This window comes from Amblyomma mixtum, chromosome 10, assembly GCF_055824585.1.
Source record: "Amblyomma mixtum isolate Tamu chromosome 10, ASM5582458v1, whole genome shotgun sequence".
NCBI classification, from domain to species: domain Eukaryota; kingdom Metazoa; phylum Arthropoda; class Arachnida; order Ixodida; family Ixodidae; genus Amblyomma; species Amblyomma mixtum.
Window position 1 is genome coordinate 126,115,677 of NC_143021.1, and position 16,021 is coordinate 126,131,697.

The following is a 16,021-nucleotide window of genomic DNA, read 5'->3' on the forward strand; positions in this document are numbered from 1 at the left end:
CCTTGCCCGCTGCCGGGATCACGAGAGTCAGTTATCGTCACCGCTGACGAGAACCTACCTTGCGGGAAATAGTTAAATGAAGCCAATAAAATGCAAAATATTATCTTCGTCTGTGTAGTGTCACAGCTTAGGTCGCCTTTTTTAGCTCCTCTACACTATACTGTAGCTGCCGTGTGCTATGTACACACAAGAAGCAAAGCAGCACAGCATCCAGTAAACCGGCAGTCACGGGGAGTTTATGCGCTCAGCAGGGAAGCTTACCGTGTCAGAAGTAAGTTTTTATAGAAATTATAGAATAGCTCCGCATGGCTGCAGTATACTGAGGGCAATAAATAGTGATAAGCATTTGCTGCAGCGAACATCATTCATATTATTGCTTGAAACTCCTCTGCTGTATGAAAAAAAAATATCATATTGCTTGTCCTGGAACATTGCGTAGAAGTCTCTGAAGGCTGTTCTCAAGCAAATTCACAGATAAGCGCTTTGCATTGAAAAATCGGTCTCGCTAGGACTGCTTGACCAACGGTGGGGAACCTCTAAACGAGCATCTTGACTCAGATAATGTTAGCCCATGCCGAAGATCGCTTTTCGCATTGATGGTTCAAGGCGGCCACTCCTCCGATCTGTATTTAGTTGCGTCCTTGTCGTTGTGCTCGTCTCCTGATTTCGGTGCATATGTAGCTTTGGCTTCTGGTCCTCTTTGGTTGAACTCGCCTACTGGGGAGCAGTCGAGTTCGAAAAGTGTGAGTTTGATGGAGAACAAAGGTCAGCATATAAGGAACTAAACACGATATGAAACATTTTGCTCATACTGGCAACTAGAACGCTTGTGGCGACAATTACAATTGCGTTGATGTCTTTTTACGAAACTGCAAGGCAGGCCAGGCAGAATAGGTATGTCTTCTTGATATTTAGCAGTTCACTAATTTTCCACCTGCAGCGATACTCGACAACAAGAGTTCTGCGCCATCACCTGCTGCTGTGCCCTCGCTGTCGGATTCCTCATCTCGGCAATCGTCGCAGTCGCCCTGCTGACAAAAGGTGGGGTGGAGTTACTACTCATTTCTTTATGAATAAGTAAACTAGCATGTGTTTAACTCCTGCTACGAACCTATTTGAAGCCATCATCCAATTTAGGTTATCTTTAGAAACGAGACTAATAATCAGTACTCTTAGCCCCAAGAAATCACAACGGCTGCCGAAAAAATGTTTCGCTGAGCATCACAAAATAACGTTAAAGGTAGCAGGTTTAATTCAGAATATTTGCGAGAAGTTTTATTCGAACTAATTATTTCGTAAACATGAAGGTGGGTTGCTATGAGTGGAGGTTATACACTACTGGGTTCTTTTGCACTACGTGGCATATCTCATGTTCCTTCCACAATGTTATGTCTATGCTATGTGCGCAGTGAAGACGGAAGTTTTACATTTGGAACTTAATAGACTAAAACACCATGTCCTGTTATTCTCCCACTACTGCTTCATTATAAATCGTTGGGTGAAAACGAGATGTGACATTGGTTGTAACAGATATTCATACGTGGACCCTAGGGCGGGTTAACCTTGCTCAGTGACATTTTTTTAAGCTAGCTTGTTTAAACCTGATGGAATTGCAAAGTTACGGATGATATCTCTGCAGCTTGCGGCTGCGGTGACAACCGTAGTAGCTATGAAGTGGCATAGGTACTGAAAGCAACCCACGTAATTATAAACAGATTTTAAAAGCGGATTTCAGGAAATAATAACTAGGCTTTTGCCGTTGTATAATATTATTGCTCGGTGCTTCTCCGCGTTCTCCTTTTTTATATGTGTATGTGTATTCTAGAATGCTCTTGAATTACTGCATTGTTGTAATCTCTTGCATTTGTTGTCGGTTATTTCTATACCAAGTGCACATTATGCTGGTCGACTGTTCCTTTTTTTGCTTGGATTGAAACATCATAAACTACTTTTTGTCTTTGTGCATGCTTGCTCTCTAGCATGTCACATAATATTCACGAATCCAAATTTTACGGGTGGATGTGTAAAGAGGAGTCGCCACGAGAGACTCTAATGCAAGTGTTTACTCTCGAGCAATGGAGGTCGTGTTGGTCAGATCAGACCTTGGCGTACAAACCCGGGCTTTTATAATGGGCCACTCAGGTTGCTGTCAGCCATGGGCTGGTAGCCACCTGGCACGTATCACCTGTGTATTGCGTTAAGACGAAATAAATATTTTGTAATCCTATCCCCAACCAATGTTATGTATGCCCCAACCTTAAGGCATTTAACGGTGAATAAATGACTGAGATGGTATTGTCACGAATATTTCATGGCAGCTGATCGCCGGACAGAGGAAGTACGCCAGATGGCGGAGCGGGAGTGTGCAACATGGCGAACCATTTCTGCTACCTACACTTATCATCTAGGTGTCATTGTTCCGTCCTATGCAGCATTGACTCTATGCAGTCTGCTTCCGCCAGATGGAAAAGCTGAAAGGGCACGCGAGGGTTAGTCACGAGCATCAAAACACGAACCAGGCGAAATTCGGCCCCAAGTACGTTCCTTATAGGCGGTTGTGGTAGGGGTTCATCCGAAAGACATGCTCCTCGTGGTGGTCTGCGCGATGAGAAGGTTGGGGTTGGTGATGAAACTTCGTAAGTCACGTCGCTAACGCAGTGGAGAACATGGTAAGGGCTGAACTGTCGGCCCAGTATCTTTTCAAACAGTTTGTGGCCACGAACCGGTGTCCAAACAAACACATGATCGCCTGGCTCGTATTAACAACTCGCCGTCCTAGGTTGTAGCGGCTTGCGTCTATGTTTGTCGACAGTGTATTAATCACGTCCCCAGTTTAAGTGCTCCTAAGCGCGCGGAAAAAAACAGCGACGTCGAGGTCCGACTAACTGCCACAGAGAGGGTGGATGGGCAACATGGCGCCCAGTGAAGATTTAGCTAGGCGACCGAAGACGAGCTTGAAGAGAGTGAGCCGCGTCGTCTCCTGGCGGGCCGTATTTGAGCAAAGAGAGTACCGTCTCTTTGGCGCTCTTAGAGTTTCACTAGAAGAGAACGCCACTTGGCGGAGTGAAGGATTGCGCACCACAAATGAAGACACTCTCAACCTGAGCATTGAAACCTTACGGGTACGCGCGAACTCCTTATCTTTTCCTTTGAAGCGGTGCTCAAACGGTTGCACTCAAAGCACCAATAAAACGTAAATCTTTGACAGTTTCCCGGGAAGCGGCTTCATCGAAATGTGTGTCTATCGGTGGATTTTGTAGGTGGCGGTGGAGCCCCATGAAAGCATCTTCTCGGTCACTTGCCCGCGAGATGGGTGTGCCGTCTGTATTCATCGCTGTTAAAGACTGAGCTGTTCTCGAGAAAGTGTCGTTAAAAAGTCGGTAGTAAGAGCATAGGCCCAAAAACCCTAAAAGCGGCAGTGGTCTTCTCGGAATCTGGGAGAATGACATGAGCGCTGGCAACATATCCGAGGAAGCGAAATTCCTAATGGCTAAAATGTCATTTCTCAGGATTGATCGTAATAACCGCACATTTGAGCGCTTGGAGCCCTGTGCACAGCAGCTCTAATTGCTGCTACAGGGTAGGCGAGAAAAAGACGACGTCGTCGAAGTACACGAGGCTCCACTGGCACTTCAGGCCAGATAAAACGGTGTCCATCAAGTGTTCGAACGTGTTCGCCATTGAGCAAAGACCAAACAGGAAGGCGTTAAAATAGTATAGACCATGCCTTGCGAAGCGTAGCAGCTCGTTGGCAAAATAGAAAACGAATAAACTAGCACAACCACGTTATAGTTTGGCGAGTCACCGAGTAACGGCTACTTCGCGAGCAGGAGCGTTAGGTGGCCATCCGCGATACCCTCCTAGTCATGAAATAAAGCATTCCTCACGAGAAACTCCACACTGGACAAGGGTTGTCGTCAACAAGTCTCAGGGCGTCGATTAGCGGATCGCCTCTGTCACTGCGTGCCACGGCCTATTTTGTCCAGAACGTGACCTGTCCTTCGTGCAAGTCAGTGACACCATCGTTTGTCTACATAAAGTCAGGGCCCGGGATCAAATCCCTTTCGTACTAACGGAGGAGTGCAATTTCACTGATGTACACAAAACCACGGATGTGGACCTCGATAGTGCACCTGCCGGTAGGGGTGATAAAGTAACCACTAGCAGAGAAAATTGTGAGCCCTGTCCACCGCTTCAAAACTTCCTCCAATTCTAGAGTGACGGAAAAGGCTCATCACGGAATAATCGGCACTAGTATCCATTAAGGCGGCCGCGTCGATTCCTTGAATAGCTATGCACAAATCAAAGGTAGCGCGTCAGTTAGCGTTGCTACTTGCCCCCAGAGAAATAAATACGTATCTTCATGTTGTCGTAGTGGTGTTGGAGGCTCTTTACAAGTCCAGACGTCAGCGGCCTTGCCTCCAGAGGCGGTTGAAATTAGTATTCCCTGCGTGGCCTGGGAGAGCGACAGCCGCTGTAGTTTGAGGTTATGTGGGGGGCTTGGAAAATCGCACCGTATCGGCGACGGAGAAGGTGCCTCTCGGTGGCCGACGGTGATATGAGTTTTTTGCGCACGCAGGTAGAACACTACATCAAGAGGTCGTTCGCTGTCCTGAGGGCGGGGGGGTGGGGGGAAATCCGACTGTGCAGCCTTCCCGTTCCTGCTCCCCCTCCCGCCACCGGATAGGGGCCGATGTAGTTTCAGCTACTAGGCTTTGTTCCGGTGCAACGCCAGCGGTAGGGATTGGACGGCCGGGACCCATCCTCTGGAGATGCAAAACCCCGTGTAAATGGCAGCGACTCCCAGACGACTGTGAGGGCCATTCGCGCGCGTGAGGTCCGATGCCTGAGCGGAGGCTGGCCTGGGTTTATACTCCCGTTGGACCCATGAAATCCGGCACGGAAGGCATGTACAAAGTCGAAAAGGTTTTCAAATACATGCTACTTCACACCGCACGCGGGGCATGCAAGTCTGGCTACCGACGCACCGGTTTCTGGTTACGGAGCCAAGTCCGCGGCGGTGTTTACAGTGGCCAGGCTCTAAAGCCAGAATTCCTCGGGGAAGCGGCTTCACAGCCGGCCGCGGGGCCGTAATGGTCATTGCGGGATGCAGAGGAAGGGGGGTGGGGTGTACGGCAATGAAACGTCCAGTCTGCGCCGTAGAGGTGGTGTAGTACCTGTGGAGTAGGCCCGGGTCATCTCACCCTAAGCCAAGTTCTCGGTTTGTGGTCCGGTTGACCAGCCATGAACACTTCCTTCTCCGTAGGAGAGGAGCGAGCTAGGGGAGGAAATAAGTGCATGGTTGGTTGGTTGGAAGCACAGGTGGGTCCCCATGGATGTTGGGTCATGGTGCCGAGGGCCGAAGGGTCGATAGGCTGACGACTTTAATGTCTATTGGCAGGAGAGAGAGAGAGAAACTTTCTTATGGCAAGTGTGTTTCCTAGTGGTGTGCAGGATCACACCACACATACTTCCGAAGTCTCAAAAATCGCGAAAAGCCCTCGACGGACTGTGCTGGCTGGTCGGAAAGAAACCCTGTCGTGCAGGTGCCCCAAGTAGCCCTGACCCCGTGTAAGGTTCTGTCTCCGGCGGTCGAAGCCCCTTGCGTTTGGTAAATGGTCGGGCATCCCGTGTGCGGGGCCGCACCATTGGGCAATGTCGATGCTCGCCCTTCGAGGGCCTGGCAGGCCAGCAATGGGGTCGAGATAATCGAAGGATCAGATCAAACCACTCGCTCTCCCAATTCCAACCGTAAATTCCATAACCCACTTTCTGACACACATTCATCCCATCCATTTTTCCCATCCTTCCCGCTACTTCCCAGGGGAGATCAGGCGAGTCGCCCCGGGCCCGCTCCCCCGGCTGTGGGTCGCTATAGTAGCTTTCCCATTTATTCTTCCCTCCACCTTCGGGTTGCAAAACCTCAATCGCCCACGGACCATTTCTTTTATATTACCATTGGGTTTATACCCACGATACTTTTATACTCCCGATACCCACGATACTTAAGTGGTGCGGGAGAGGCTTATTTTCTTATTCAGTTATTACGCCTCGATCTGCTACATGTCCTGAGGGCAGCAGTCGTCCGGTGTGAATATACGCAGGCCCACTAGGTTGCACCGGCACGCCCTGTAAATCGGATCCGCCTCGCCACTGTGATGTCAGAAGGCCGGTTATCCGGGGCATGCCACTCTTCACTCCGTTAGGCGCAGTGCTGGGGTCGCGGCAGTGATGTGGTATGCCCACGCAGAGTGCAGGGCAGACGCGTAGGTGGGCCCTTCATCATTAAGCTTAGAAAGCTCGGCTAGTTGGTTGCTAGTACAATTGTGAGACCTTCCAGCGGCCAAAAAGACACCGACGAAGGTAAACGTTCGTCCTGTCTGGTCTACCTTCGTGTGTCTTTTTTAGCTGCTGGAATGTCTCACGATTGTGCCTTCCTTCAACCCGGCGGGGAACCTCAAAGACCTGGTGTTGATGCGCTGCTAGCCGCACCTGGTCCCGAACGAACTTACTGAGGGACGAAAAAGATGGCACGTCGGAAGGCATCCGGAGAGCCAGAGCCTGGAGCTCCTACTTGACGACGGACCGGATATGCTCGCATAAAACGGTGCTGCTGCTCCTCAAAGGCATAGAGAAGGCGTCAGGCGATTGTACTGGCGGGCTCTTTGCTCACGCGCCTTATTCATAGTGAGCGCCTCGATCACACTCTCTGCCAATATGCACGGTGTGCTGCGCACGAGTCCAGAAAAAAGCTATGGCTTGACACCACGCACCAAATAGTGAAACTTCTTGTCTTCCGCAATACTGATGTCCGTGCGCTTCAAAAACTGGTCATAAGCTCGCGATGTGTGCCCGCATATTTGTTTTGTCACTGGCTGCGCCAGTGTAACACACCATCTGCTCTCTCTCGGCGGTCCGCATTAGGAAAAGAGGCCAGCAGGTTGCGACAGAATACCTCCCAAGATGCAAATGAAGCCTCACGGTTTTCGCACCATGTCCGGGTCAACTCTTCAAGCGTGCAATAGATTTTATGGAGCTTACTGTCGTTCTAAGGGCAACACGCTCGAATACCTCCATCCAGTCCTCAATATCCTGAAAGACTTTGCCACGATCAGGCGGGGGTGCTAGCGGCTGATGGTAAAATATTTGCACCGGGAATATTCTCTCAGAAATCATAGCAGCTAATTCCTCGGATCAACAAGGCTGCGTCGCCCTTGTGGGAGCTGTAATTGGTCCGAATTCGGGGAACGCTCGGCGGAGGCCGCGGCGCTCGTGGACCGGGGTGTAATCCGTGCTCCTTGGTAGCCCATGCGGGTGTGTAAGCGTACCCAAGTCCTCCATCAGATTTGTCATGCATTACATTGAGCCAATCGAGGCAGAACTACGCCAGCTGATCCAGCGGGCGTAAGCAAAATGGCGAATCACATCTCCTTCATCCACTTCTGAGCGGCATTTATGTGAATGTAATATTCATGCTTTTTGAACGTACCGCAACTCACCGGTGCATGATCTAGTGTAATAGTAGCCGTGAATATATTCAATGGTCATTATTTTCATAGGTTAATTGCACATTCTGCTACATTACTGAACTACAGAGTATAAAGAATGCTGTATTATGGGCTGCGTATGAGAGAGAGAGAGAGACGACCCTCTCAGTTTAAGCGCAGGGTGCTGTCACAAACACGAAATTTTTAAAATTCTATTTCTCTTTGCATACACCACGTTGCAGGGTTTCCTGGGAAGAAGATATAAGCACAGGCTGATGAGGTCAGGAGAGAGACAAAGGAAGATAGCAATTTTATGCGACTATATGATGTTAATAAAGCAGTTTAATGTGTTTTGTGCTTTTAGAAAAAAAATGAAGTAATAGCAATATCAGTCTACCATGCATTTTAAAAAAGAAAGCTCCGCTTGGAACACATTGAGCATCTAAAAGAAGGGATGACGGACCTATTATGAAATTCAAAAGAAGAGCGCCAAGAATCACCAGAACCGACGAGCACATTTCATTATTCTCTGTTCTTTTTAAATCGTGGTGTTGATCAATTGTAAGTTAATAGTGTAACAACATTAATGCTGACAGATAATTGATTGGAAAACACGAGAATTATAGGGGCAGGCTTTAAATGTAGCAAATCAAAGTAGACGTGCGAAAGCATGTATTGTTGAGAGAAAACTGACGCGAACCAATATTTTAATTTTGCCCTAAGTTTCGGGACAAACTCGGTCCCTTCTTCTGGGGTGACTACAGTGTGCCAGCAGCAGCGCGGTGCTTCATTCACTCTTCCTTTATTACCACGTGTCGCAGTCCACTAATGTATGCGGAGGTGAGCGTTCCTGGAGTCCTATTCAACGCCGCCTGTGTGAGCCGGATGTGCCATGACTCCTCATGTTGCCTCTTGAACAGGTTTGGCTCCACGGCCAAGAAGCCCATCTCCTAGAAGGCTATTCGGTGGTCGGCTCGCTCGCAGTATTCCGTGGTTGCCATCTGAATTGATTAGCCGGATGTCATTTTTGTGTTGCTTATTCTTTGGCGGACATTTTTGTTTCGTCGACGCTTACAGCCGGGCACTCGGAGCATGAGGTTTTGCAAACGACGCACGGCTTTTTTTTCTCTGGGGACGCGGTCTTTCGATCGTGGTAAGAAGCGGCTTATTGTTAAAAAAGGTTTGTGAGCCACGTAGATTCTATGTTTTCGCAGAATGCGTGCAAGTGCCTCACTGGTTCCCTTCACGTATGGAAGCACCATGAGCACGCGTTTCGTTGTTTCATTGTTGGCTGTTCCTCTTTTCCTCCGGGCCTTACAATGAACAACGCCTAGAATGAAGCCACGTGTGTAACCATTCTTCTTTAGGTCGGCAAAAACAGTGGCTTCTGCTTTTCTCTCCGCTTCGCAGGAGCAGACTGACTTTGCTCCTCTCAGATGAGAGGAGGCGACGGATCCCTTGTGGCTAGTAGGGTGGTTGGAATCACAAGTAGCAGCCGGTATGGGCTCGCTTCCTATCTCAACTATCTCAAAAACCGTACCGGATGGACTTCCGTCGAAGTTGTTTGCGTTGAAAGCATGTATTTATCATAGTTGGCTACAGATTTTGTTTTACAGTGTTGGTGGCATATCTGACAACGATTTTGAACTGAGGATAAGCTCTGATTGCGGCTAGGCTGCCCTGGTCTTTTTTGTGCTGCAGGCAGAAGTTGATGATGATGACAATTTGCAATCCATAACTTGAGAATGTGTTAAGAGTTTAATACGAGGCCTTATTGGCTGCGGTAATTGCATAGTGCGGTGGCCAGCGAAGCTGATCTTTAGGCGCTGCCGTGGTTTGGAATCTCTCTCGCGGTAGTATATATTTGTTCAACATCAAGGTGAAGGGTTCAGTAATGCAGCTGTGGTTGCGAATCAGAGCTTCTCCTTCAAACCACATGCCGACGGTGGGATCCAAACCTACTACCTCCGTTCGAATCATATGTCTGGGGCTCTACCAATTGAGCTATGGAGGCGGCTATGCAATTTCTACTTTCCCGGGTATTTATTTTTTTGTCTAACATAACCTGGATATGGTTCACCATCACCACCTACGTCTATAGTCTATAGAGGCGGACATAGTACTCCCTGCATTACCTTGAGTTTCACGTGGGACGAGACAGAACGGGTAGGGCGGAACCAGCGTGAGAACTGTCTTACGCTACCTATGGCACTAAGACTGCCTGAACCTGGGCCCTCGCTAAGCCACTGAGAAAACAAGGAAAGGGAAATAAGAGGCTTGTTTTCCATGCGAAGAAGCTTAGTCACCGAAGCCAAGCAGCACAATGGAATGCTTCTTTATTAAGTTCTGGTGTTGGTCAATGATAAATTATAGCAAAACAGGACAGACACGAGGGTGGTACTGGTGAGCACCCTCAAGGTTACGTTACGCGCAGATTTTAATGCCCCTGTAAAGAGAAGATCGCACAGTCGCCGCCGTAGCTAAGGTGGTTGGTCACCGGAAGCAAAATTCGGGGAATGTGGGTCCGATTTGTGATTTTTTTCTCGTGCTTTCAAACCACTTATCTTCCAGTGATAATATACTTACCGCATGCGGAAACATGCAATCAAAGAAAGGCCACAACAGGAAAATTGAACTGAAAAAATTACCGAATAGTGTTGGAATGCTAAGGATATAATTGTGCCTCTTATTTATCTGAAGCAGTACATTGGAAACTAAACACTACAAAAGGCAATTTGTTTGGAGACTGTAGAATTGTTTATTCAGGCACTTGTTACAGATACTAAAACATAATGGCTGAAATACTTATATTAAAGTCTGTTTACATTATCATTAACTAGGTTTGAAATTTAGAGAGGGTAGATGTAAAAATACTGCAATTAATAGTTGCAGAACAGCCGTTTGTTGCTCTTTTCTCCCAGAGTAAAGTATACTAATAGAGGTGGAATAGAGAAAAGTCAGGATAGATTCGCAGCCTAATGGAGATAGGGTAGCGATCCAGGATAAGAAATAGGTGCCCAGGGCTGAACACATTTTCAGTTATTGGCTCAATACATCTATCCCACGTCGTCTTGCCTAAGAAGAAAAAATCTGTGAATAGGATGACGGGAAACACCGCCAGCGCAGGACGCAAGATCGGTGTGATGACAGCCGGAACTCGGAGGGCCATTCTGACTACCTATGCTTCGGCTGTCTTCCCTGTAATTCCCGTTGCAACCTGGTGGAGCTGTGCTGGGTACAGCCTTTGGCTTACGTTCTGCTGCTTCGAAGCAGAACCATAGCGTCAGCTATGTCCACCGACGCGAGGCAGTATGTGCCCATTCACCTAAGCCTGAAGTTTGCCGTGGTGATCTCCGACAGCCGGACCCAGTCATCTTTAGCGGATCCGATCACCACGACGTACAAGATAGGCTCCAGTGAGCAGGTAATAGCCACAACCTCTTGGACGATGCCATGAAGCTGAACAACGTGATGTTTTATGTGTCAGATGTGGTAGCGAAATCACTAAGCAGGCTTCATAGCCTTGTCGGCCTTTTGTGATATATTCTCGTGCCCTGCCGTACGCAAGCTACGCGCCGTACAGCGCCGGTGATTAGGAGCCCAGCTGCACGGTGAATCATTCACCAGTTATATCGAGGTTGTGAGCACCACTGTACATGGGTGGACTCGTCTACGTCCACGGCGGACCTCATCAAGCACATCCTGAATGATACCGAAGCTCAGCCGTTTCAAATGTTTATCACCCGGAATGCTACCACAGTTGCCGACATATTCATCCTGTGGCAGAGCTACGATGAGCTCCGCAAGCAGCGCTTTCTAGCCTTACTGTGCCGACGTCTAACAGCTCGCTGCTTGAGCAGATCAGACTGTGCTTGTGGAGGTATATCGACTGCTCTCAGTTCTTCACAGCGTTCAAGGACCTCCCTACAACCTGGTTCCGATCCTTCGAACTGTGATTCGCAAGCAAGTGTTCAAAGCCCGCCATCTGTTCATCCGCAGGCTCCTGCTCTGGCGCCGCTCATATGCGCCGACGCCGTCCGACGAGTAAGAGCCGGCGCTTTTCTCTCCTTCTATCCTCCGACGCAGCAGACTGCTTTTGCAACCCGGCTGCCCACTGGTCGCGTGTACCCTTTACGCACGCGTGACAACCTTCCGATTTGTTATGCATGGGGCGTTCAGGTCCCATTGCGCGTCTCTATCGTCGCCGTGCGCAGCCATCCACGGATGACCCACGAACATATTCCTACGCGGCGCCACAGTCCCCGCACGGCCGTCGTTTCCCGAACAGCGCCATGCATCCAATCGCCGCACGTATGCTCGCCGCCGTTCGCCATCACCATTGCTTTGCTCGGTTTCTCCACTGGATCCTCATTCCCTTATGCCCCAGGAAAACCAGTTGCCGCAGTTCCCTAGGCAAGAACTGCGCAATCGGCGGCAAGTTGAAGGCCTCGTTTGGCCCTTACGAATGTGCTCAACGTTTCTGTGGTTGGCCTCACCGCCTTGGGCCTGGTCGATAACGGTGCTGCTGTATGTGATGAATGAGAAACTGTGCCGCAAATTGCGAAAAGTTACGACGCTGGTATCAGGGTTTTCACTTCATACAGCTATGCGCATTGAAACATGTCTTTGGCTGCCTCTACCGCCAGGGCCACTGTTCACGGTTCTTTATATACTATGGAGTTCGTCGTACTCTCATCGTGCTCGCGTGACATCATAATAGGTTGGGACATTCCGTCACACCATGAAGCACTTATCGATTGCCCTCGTGCCGAGCTTGAACTTCTCCTGAGCAGTGCCTGGCGACAAGATTCCTCCATGCTCCTCGGTCCCCATGCCTATCTCCTGCCTCACAGCACCTGACGACGCCGTCGTCTTTAAACCATCCTACGTCTCTTTCCTTTCCTTTTCCTTTCGCGGTGCTCACTTTCCGAGACGGCTGTAACATGATCCCGGTCACCGACCCTTTCCTGAGTCCCGGCATACACCTCCGTGGCGACTGCCTTGGCCATCGACTCAATGCTCGAATCCGACCGTTGCACCGACTGCTGTTCTCTTCCTCACCAATCTATTACATTTCCCGCATCTCACACTCCGGCCACAGTTGACACCTTTGCTGTCGACGCCGCTCTTGCGACACTGCAACGCGCCCAACTTCTTGACTTGGTGGGCAAGTTTCGCCTTTGTTTCGACGTAGCTCAAAGCCGACGGGGTAGCACGTCTACTGTGACACACTAGGTCGACACCGGAGTCGACACGCCGCTGCGTCAACGCGCTTACCGTTTCACACTGCAGCTGGCAACCGCTGGGTTATTATAGCGGACGACCACCTCAGGCATTACGCCGAAACTGTGGCCCCATTTCTGCTGCGGCGCCATACGTTGCAACTTTCATCTTGCGTCAATTCATTTTTTGCCGTGGAGCCCCCCGGAAACTACTGAGTGACCGCGGGCGTGTCTTTCTGCTCGAGGTCCTGAAACCTCTTCTAAAACACTGTAAGACTACTCTCCATACCCAAACGGCCTACCATCAACAGACCAACGGTTTGACTGAACGGTTTAACAACTCCTTCGGCTTTATGCTGTCCCTCTACATTTCTTCCGACCGTTGTGTCTGGGACAAGATCCTGCCCTTCATCACCTACGTGTACAACAACGCCACACAGAGCCCTATTTCTCACCGTTTTTTCTTCTCTGTGGTCGAGGACCTTCCTCACCAACCCACACTGTACTTCCTTACCGGCCTGACGAGTCTCAGTACACCAACATTTCAGAAGCTTCCAAGCATGCCGAGAAGTACCGTCAGCGGGCTCGGTGGTTAACGTCCAACTAGCAGGGCCGTCGAAAATTCCGCCTCGACACCACCAACACTGCTCACAGTTTTCTACCAACTCTCTTTTATGGCTTCACTTGCCGTCTGCCGCACCCGGCCTCTCTTCAGAACTTGTCCCCAGTATTACGGACCATTCCCCGTCGTAGAGCGCATATTCCCGGTCAACAACATTGTAGACAGGTGACACCCGCGACAGATCAAAGCCTACGTAAGCTTAAAACTGTCCATGTGTCCCGCCTAAAGCCGTACTATGACCCGTGTGTGCTGTAGGCGCCCTGGCTCACCAGGATTGCTTCTCCTGCAGCCGGGGGTGATAGTAGAGAGGCAAGTGGGCATCGGCGGCAGCGGCGGCAGCCGACCGCCAGGGTACGGCTCTGGATCATTGTGTTGTGCGCAGCTCGTACTGCCAATCGGGCTGGTTCTCCTTAGGACGTTTTCTCTTTAAATCTCATAACAGATCAAAATATTTTGTTCTCTTTTAAAATTTTGAGGCGCTGAAGAGGCGATTCGATCTAGCGATGAAGAGACACATGTTTGTTTTAGATCCAAGTAAAAGAATCTTTTTTCATTTGTATTTAATTTTGCTCTAGTCACTCGACGCCTATTTGTTTGTTCGGGCAGCATGCTAGCGGTCGTTGTAAAGATATGATCATTGTCTGAACTAGTAACTGGAGCATACCATTCGAGTAAAATTTATTCACGACCTTCTTTTGACTGTGCAAGAGAAATTTTCGAAGCACTCTTTTGGCAGGAAAAACATATCCTGGTGCACGTTATATTTAAAGGTTTGTTTTTAAAGAGTTTTTGGTGCATTTAGAAATGGAACGCGAAAATTCGGGCAGAACACTGACTGGCGTGGAGGCGAGTTAAATATCTCATGTTTTAAACACAAGCTGAGGCAGCAGACAGTAAGGCGTGGTAGCATTTTCAATATTTCTGGCACTGAAACATTACGAAGCTCACTTGAAACAAGGCAGGAAACATAGATTAGCATTCACATTATACCGCCATACAGTTTCGCTGCAATGCTATAAAACTTTCTGTAAAGCTTCAAAGCTGAACAAAATCTCCGTCGGGTTGATCCTAGAACCATTGCCTTACCAGGGGAGTTTCTCTTCCAGCTAGAATCGCAGCAAGAGGCTAGCATATGACATTACTGTGCCTACCAGGTCAGGTACTTGAGTTGGGATTTGTGTTACTACAGGGATTAGCTGCATGAGTTGAACGGTGGATCTCTCTTTCGTGCCCTGTTGTTTTCGCCGAAGTGGAATAAATGCTTCATTTCCTTTTTTTGCAGGTCGTCCTGATGGCGACGATGGAAGCACAAGCTTCAGTAGGACAGGGAACGGTATTGAGAGCGAACCTACTGCTGACCAGGTTCTACGGACTGTGGGAAGTGTTGCCTCTACTAGCACATCTCAAACAGAGCTGGAAACTGTGGGCACAACACCACTTAGAACAGATATTCCAGCAACGATGACAATAACCCCTCGTCGTACAACCCAAACAACGCTCACAGTGTCCGCAACGAGCAGCACAGTGACGCGAATTTCCAGCACGCTGCATCCAACCAAGGCGACGACGACGACGACGACGTCTCCAAATCTCCCGAAACGTAAGCCCCATAGGTATAGTGTAAAAACTCAGCACAAAAGCCTGCCGGCCCAGAGTAGAGGATTTGTAGATCATTACCGTCATCATCATTTTTCTTCTTAGAGTAGCCGGACGGATTCCAGATTACAATTGATCAAAGAAACATGACGAATTACCAGTCTGAATAAAGAAAAACGAGTAAATGAAGTATAAAGCCTGTAAACCTACACAGAAATGCGTGTAGTTTAATGTAAATGCTTCCATTTTAATCAAAGTATAGCATCAGAAGAGCTTTCAGGGTAACTGTCGAAGATACTATGGAGGCAGTGTTACTACAACCTACTTCCATTTTAATCAAAGCATAGCATCAGAAGAGCTTTCAGGTTAACTGTCCAAGTTAGTACGGAGGCAGTATTACTACAACCTGCTGCTATTTCATAGATTCAGTGGTTGCAGCATTGGCACATGAAAGAATTCATTCACCGAGTTACACACTACAGCAGCGTGACGGTACAGTCTCCTAGCTTCCAGCTACCACTTGTTTGCTAGCAGGCGCTGAGTTGCTCGGGATGCTGCAGAGGGAAATACGCTGTGTTCTTATTTTGCATTCTGGTGCACAGGATTGCGAGGAGCGCTGAGCTACATTTATTGTGGCAGATTCTGTGGCGTCGACGAGGACGGTTTGGCAAGTGCCGAGGAGATCGAGGGGTTAGCTGCCGTTCTGGTGCGGGCGCCGGACCTGTTCCTGATGAGGTCTCTCTCAAAGTTCTTGAACCTCGCCGCGCTTGCCGAAGCAGTGGCGCTACAGGTTCCCGCACCCAGTGTGAAAAATGAGTTTCTGCGAGATGAGACGCTCTGAAGGAAGAGCTCACAAGAGTCAATACTCATTAAGTGAAAATGGAAAAAAAAGACGGGTATCTAAGTCCGGTCCAGTTCAGATCACTACGTCCATCCGGGGCCCTCGGGCAGGCGATGGGAATTCAGGATAGTAGCCTGGCTGCTTCGCAGCGGGCGAGCGTTGCCGCAACGTTTGAATGTAGGCAGGGAGACAAAGTAGGAAACTTCCCAAGGGAAATCCGGGTTGCGCGTCCACCGCGTGCAAGCGTGGCTCC

At 49.1% G+C, this 16,021-nt stretch overlaps 1 pseudogene; it reads left to right on the forward strand.

Annotated features, from left to right (window-relative positions):
• LOC149326880 (uncharacterized) overlaps positions 1-15,768 on the forward strand; it is a 79,524-nt pseudogene extending 63,756 nt beyond the window's left edge.
• The last annotated feature ends 253 nt before the right edge of the window (positions 15,769-16,021 follow it).